The 6818-nt window shown below is 37.2% G+C and overlaps 1 pseudogene; it reads right to left on the reverse strand.

Moving 5' to 3' along the window:
• Positions 1–518: 518 nt before the first annotated feature.
• LOC116643960 lies at positions 519–1016 on the reverse strand (annotated as a pseudogene).
• Positions 1017–6818: the final 5802 nt, after the last annotated feature.

Below are 6818 nucleotides of genomic sequence, written 5' to 3' on the forward strand. Positions count from 1 at the left end.
CTGGAATAAATCCAACTTGATTGTGGTGAATTATTCTTTTAATGTATTGGTGAATTCGGTTTGCTAATATTTTGTCAAAAATTTGTACATCTATGTTCATCAGGAATATTGGCCTGTAATTTCCTACCTTCTTTCTTCCCTCCCTTCCTCCCTTCCTCCCTCCCTCCCTCCACCAGAAGAAGTGGTTTCTATTGATGAGTTATCTCAAGAAACCAAAAAGACAATGTACCCTTTTTCAGCACACCCGATCCCTCTGGGATCTCACATTGCTCCACCTGGGGAAGGGATATAGATTGACTTTTGGCTTTCCAAAGCCCAAGTCTTTCCTCTCCAGGGGTAGCCTTGAAATTCAGTAGCAACAATGTGGTGGTGTTTTTAAGCAATGCCTGCTGTGGCTACTTAGTAACAATTATGGGCAAAGAGGTGTGGGGAAGCTTTTAGATTAGAAGAGTGATGCACAGAAAACAGAAATGTAGCCCATCAAAAGTCTCTCTGTCCTGCCTCAGTGGCTTGACCCTTCACTGGTTGCATTTCTCTTTAAGCGGCATCATGCCCTTCTGAATCCAATCAGGGATTTGTACTGCCAGTTATGTACCCAGCCCCAGAGCCATGAGGTGAGCTAGTTCAAACTTGGGCACGTTTCTGGCCCACAATGGCTTAAAGTGATCAGTGGGATATATTTTGCCACCCCTGTACATCTTTCTTGTTTTTCCATCCAGCTCAGGTTGTTTTTCCATCCAGCTCAGGGACTGCAATTTCTGAAGCACTAGTGGAATGGATATATGGTAGGAATGTCAAATTTGATGTCAAACACATATTTAGAACCATGAGTGTAACAGCATTTTCCAAACACCAAGTCCCTTCCTTGTTGTACTCCTGTCAAAAGCAAACATTGTTCACATTCTTATTATTATCCACATACTGAATATAAGATTGATAGTCCTCTTTGAGTTGCTGCACCCACAACTCCCAATCTCAGGTCCAGTGATAGTCTTCAGAATTGGGATCTTAGGCATGACACACCAGGTGACTTCACGTACTCTCTTGGACTAGGGTGCTAATTTTCTCTTTGTGTGTATGTTGTCTTTGTCTGGTTTTGGCGTCAGAGTAATGCCGTCCTCAAGGAATGAATTTGGAAGCATTCCTTCCTCTTCATTTTTTTGAAATAGTTTGAGAAGCATAGATACTAATTCTTTAAATGTTTGGTAGAATTCACCCGGGAAGCCATCTGGTCCTGGACTTTTGGTTTTTGATTATTGATTCAATTTCATTACTAGTATTCAGGCTGTTTGTTTTATATTTCTTTCTGATTAAGTCTTGGAAGATTCTATGTTTCTAGGAATTTATTCAATTCTTCTAAATTGTCCAATATCCTGGCATATAAGTTTTTGGAGTAGTCTCATAATCTTTTGTGCTGTCAGTTATAACTTCTCCTTCATTTTCTTATTTTATTTATTTGAGTCCTCTCGTTTGTTTTTTTCTTAATTAGCTTGGATAAATATTTATAAGTTTTGTTCATCTTTCAAATATCTGGATTTAATTTCATTAATCTTTTCTATTGTTTTTTAGCCTATATTTTATTTATTTCTGCTCTGATCTTTATGTCCATTTTCCTGTTACCTTTGAGCTTTGTTTTTTTCTATTTCCTTTGGTTGAAAGGTTAGATTATTTATTTGTTTGAGATTTTTCTTGTTTCTTGATGTAGGCCTGAATCACTATAAACTTCCCTCCTAGAATTGCTTCTGCTGTGTTCCAAAAATTTTTGCGTTTCTGTTTTCATTTATCTCAAGATCTTTTTTTAATTTCCTCTTTGATATGCTGTGGTAGGAAAAGATGCTTGATATGATTTTAATCCTCTTAAATTTATTGGGACTTGTCTTGTGGCCTAACATGTGATCTATCCTAGAGAATGACCCCTGTGCACTTGGAAAGAATGTGTATTCTGCTGTTTTTGGATGGAATATTCTGTATTTATCAGTTAAGTCCATATATATGGTCTAATGTATTATTCAAAAGCACTGTTTTCTTATTGATTTTCTGTGGGATGATCCAGCCATTGATGTAAAGGGGTAAAGTCCCCTACTATTATTATACTATTATTATATTACTATTATATTACTGTTAATTTCTCCCTTTATGTCTGTTAATATACTTTATAATATATATATTACATATATATTATATATATAGGGTACATAGATATTTACAATTGTTATATCCTTCTTTGCATTGTTCCCTTCATGATTATGTAATGCCCTTCTTTTTTTCCTATTAGTCTTTGTTTTAAAGTCTATTTTATCTGATATAACTATTGCTACCATGCTTTGTTTTGTTTTTCTTCCATTCACATGGAATATTTTTTTCCATCCCTCCACTTTCAGTCTGTATGTGTCTTTAGGTCAAAAGTGAGTCTTTTGTAGTCAGCATATAAATGTGTCTTTTTTTTTTAATCCATTCAGTCACTATGTCATTCGATTGAAGGATTTAGTCCATTTACATTTAAAGAAATTATTGATAGGTATGTATTTAATGTCATTTTGATAATTGTTCTTTAGTTTTTGCAGTTCTCTGTTCCTTTCTTTTTCTCTTTCTCTTTTCCCTTGTGATTTAATGACTTTCTTTATTGTGCTTGGATTTCTTTCTCTTTATTTTCTTTTTTCTATCTATTACAGGCTTTTGTCTTATGATTACCATCAGGTTTATATATAACATCTTATGTATATAGAAGTCTGCTTAAAGTTTTTATGGCCACTTAAATTCAAACACATTCTAAAAGCACTACATTTTGGGGCGCCTGAGTGGCTCAGTCATTAAGCATCTGCCTTCAGCTCAGGTCATAATCCCAGGGTCCCGGATCGAGCCCTGCATCCAGCTCCACATCGGGCTCCCTGCTCAGTGGGAAGCCTGCTTCTCCCTCTCCCACTCCCCCTGCTTGTGCTCCCGCTCTCGCTGTGTCTCTCTCTGTCAAATAAATAAAATCTTAAAAAAAAAAAAAAAGCACTACATTTTTACTCGCCCCTCCATGTTTTATGTGTATGACATTAAATTTTACATCTTTTTATTTTGTGTATCCCTTAGCTGCTAATTATAGATAAAATTGATTTTACTACTTTTGCCTTTTAGCCGTCATACTAGCTTTATAAGTGGTTGATCTACTTCCTTTACTGTATGTTTGCTTTTACCAGTGAAGATTTTTGTTTCCTTTCATAATTTTCTTCTAGTTACGATCTTTTCCTTTTTGCTCAAGGAAGTCCCTTTAACATTTCTTATAAGGCCAATTTAGTGGCAATGAACTCCTTTAACTTTTGTTTGTCTGGGAAATTTTCTCTTCAATTCTTAATGGTAGCCTTGCTGGGTGGAGTATTATTGGCTGTAGTGTTTTTTGTTGTTGTTTTTGTTTTTTGGGTTTTTTGTTTTTGTTTTTTCTTTCAGCACTTGAATATATCATGTCACTCCCTTCTGGCATGCATAGTTTCTGTTGAAATATCAGGTGGTAGCCATATGGAGTTTTGCTCATACATAAACAGTTGCTTTTCTATTGCTGCTTTCAAGATTCTTTATTTTTTGTCATTTTAATTATTATATGTCTTACTGTGGACCTCCTTGGGTTCATCCTCTTGGGGGCTTTCTGTGCTTCTAGGAACTGAACATCATTTTCCTTCTCTAGGGTAGGGAAGTTCTCAGCTCTTTCCTTCCTCTCTTCTCTTTCTGGGACCCTTATAATACAAATGTCAGTATGCTTAATGTTGTTCTAGAAGTGTCTTACCTATCTTCATTTTTAAATTATTTTTTTGAGTTTGGATTATTTCTACTACTCTGCCTTCCAGATTGCTAATTCATTTTTGTGCTTCCTCTACTCTGCTTTTTTATACTGTCTAGTGTTTTTTTTTTTTCATTTAGGTTACTGTATTCTTTTTTTATTTTATTATGTTAATCACCATACATTACAACATTAGTTTTTGTTGTAGTGTTCCATGATTCATTGTTTACATATAACACCCAGTGCTCCATGCAGAACGTGCCCTCTTTAATACCCATCACCAGGCTAACCCATTCCCCCACTGTCCTCCCCTCTAGAACCCTCAGTTTGTTTCTCAGAGTCCATAGTCTCTCATGGTTCGTCTCCCCCACCGATTTCCCCCCCTTCATTTCTCCCTTCCTACTATCATTTTTTTTTTAAACATATAATGTATTATTTGTTTCAGAGGTACAGGTCTGTGATTCAACAGTCTTACACAATTCACAGAGCTCACCATAGCACATACCCTCCCCAATGTCTATCACCCAGCCACCCCATCCCTCCCACCTCCCACCACTCAGCAACCCTCAGTTTATTTCCTGAGATTAAGAATTCCTCATGTCAGTGGGATCATATGATACATGTCTTTCTCTGATTGATATATAGGTTACTGTATTCTTTACCTCTGATTGGTTCATTTTTCTATTGTCTGTCTCTTTGTTGAGATTCTCACTGAGTTCATTTACTATTTCTCAAGTCCAGTAAGCATCTTTATAACCTCTATTTTGAATTCTTAATTGGGTAGATTATTTCATTTAGTTCTTTTTTCTGACGTTTTGTCTTTTCTGTTTGGAACATATTCATCTGTTTCCTCATTTTGTCTGACTCTCTGTGATTATTTCTATGTGTTAGGTCAGCTGAGTCTCTCAGTCTTGAAAGTAGTGGCCGTGTGTAGAAGATGTACTGTGGGGTCGAGCTGGACCAGATGTTCCAGTGGTGCCCCCTGTGTGGGCTGCAGGCACCTTCCTGTTGTGACTCAGCCATAACTGCTGAGGGCATGTTGGTGGGGCTGGCTGAGAGATCTGGCTCCAGTTGCTGCACACTTGCTGGTAGGTGGAGTCATTCCCCTCCCCATGGCAGGGATTGCTTTGGAGGAATACTGGTTCTGGCTGGGGATGTCCACCAATTAGGTAGAATAGTAGTCTCTTTGGGGGAATGCTGTTCCTGACCAAGCCTGCCTGCTGAGTGTAGCAGGGCAGGAGCTGCTTTAGATAGAGGGGTGCCTGCCGGGACAGGCATGTTGGGTGGGGTGGATCCACAGGTGAATTGCTGGGCAGAGCAAGTGGTGCTAAAAGGCAGACAGAAAGTGCCAGAACTATCTCTCACCAGCATCAGGACAAGGCTGAAGGGAGCACAACAAATATGGTACCTCCTAGCATTTCCTTTCCTGGAGAAAGTTCCTACAGATCCCTACCCCTCTGGTATAGGCTTAAAAATTATTCAATAAATCTCCACATATAATCCAGGCACTTTTCAAACTTCTGTCTCTGTGCTTGGTCTCCTGGTGAGTAAGATTGTATACAGATTCTCAGTTTCCTATAGCTCTCTGGATTTCATAGAGTTCAGCCCTACTGATTTTCAAACCCAGCCATTATTGGAGCTCATCTTCCTGGTGTACATCCCCAAGGTGGGGAGTGCTCAGTGTGGGGCTTGATCTCTTTGCTCCTCAGGGATAATATTTGTGCCCAGGAAACATCTACTGTGGGTTCCTGTACTAGGGATTCGGTTCCCAGCTGTGTCTCTGCCTCTCCTATCCTTGATATGGCTTTTTGTTTATATCTCCAACTGCAAAAGAGCTGTTTTGCTCATCTTTAGATTGTTTTCAAAGTGAGTTGCACTGTATGTAGTTGTAGTCTTGCTGTGTCTGTGGGTGGAGGTGAGTCAGGATCCTCCTAATCTGCCATCTTCCAAGTCTCAACCACCATAATCTTATTCTTCATGCCAGTGATTAGGTTAATAGTGTTCATGCAATTGACCAAAGAGATGTAAGGGGCCTTGGGGTACTTACCAGAAATAAAGTAAACACAAATCAAAGATGCTGGACGTACCAAAATTGTCTAGATGCCACCAACATGGTTCTGGTTAGATAACCAAGTGACATGCAGCCTTTGATAATAACAGTAGCAACATTAATACATAATTTAGTGAGATGAAAAGTAAATGGTGTTATCTCATTTTTAAAATCTATCATATATATGAAAAAAACCAATAAAATGTTAGCAATTTTTCTTTATGTGATAAGACTGTATATATTATTTCTCTGTTTGAATTATTTATATTGTATATACACTTTATACTTAAACAACCAATTTGGGGGGTAAATTCAAAACGAAAAACATTGGCAATATTTAAAATCTGAGTTTCACATCCTCATTTTCCCCAAAGTGTTGTCAATATTTTGCTCAACTAGTAACTGAAGAAAAGATAAAGTTTTTTGAACAGGAATGTTTAAAATAAAAATCCAAGAAAAATACAAAGGAATTATTGCTACTTTTCTTTACAATACCATATGCTATCACATGGTGAGATAATTATAACAAGTTATGGAGAAATTTTGAACAAATTATGTTCAATTAGTTCCACAGGCTATTGTCTGTATTAACCTTCACCTCTGAATAATGCTGGCATAGAGATTTTTATCTGGAGGTGTAAACTGTGTGAATTTTCCCCCTTTCATTGTGAATTGCCACCAGGTTAAGAGATTATTAGATTATTACTCCACCTACTATATGATATACTGTTTTAGCAGTGTCTATAAAATAGTAATAAAGATAAGTCTCAATAGTATGACAAGATAAAGTAAAAACTACTAAGGAGAGAGAAATTTCATCAAAGCCCTGAGACTTAGTATGTTTGCTATAAAATTGAGCAGGAGGTGGTCTCAGGCCATTTACTGCTTATCATAGCAAATTGCTTAATTTCTCTAAGCCTCAATTCCCTTCATATATAAAATGGATAGTAACAAATTAATAGTACTATCAAAAGGATTAAATGACTAATGCATAAAAACGCTTTGATA

The sequence above is a fragment of the Phoca vitulina genome, unplaced genomic scaffold (genome assembly GCF_004348235.1).
Source record: "Phoca vitulina isolate PV1807 unplaced genomic scaffold, GSC_HSeal_1.0 scaffold28, whole genome shotgun sequence".
Lineage (NCBI taxonomy): Eukaryota > Metazoa > Chordata > Mammalia > Carnivora > Phocidae > Phoca > Phoca vitulina.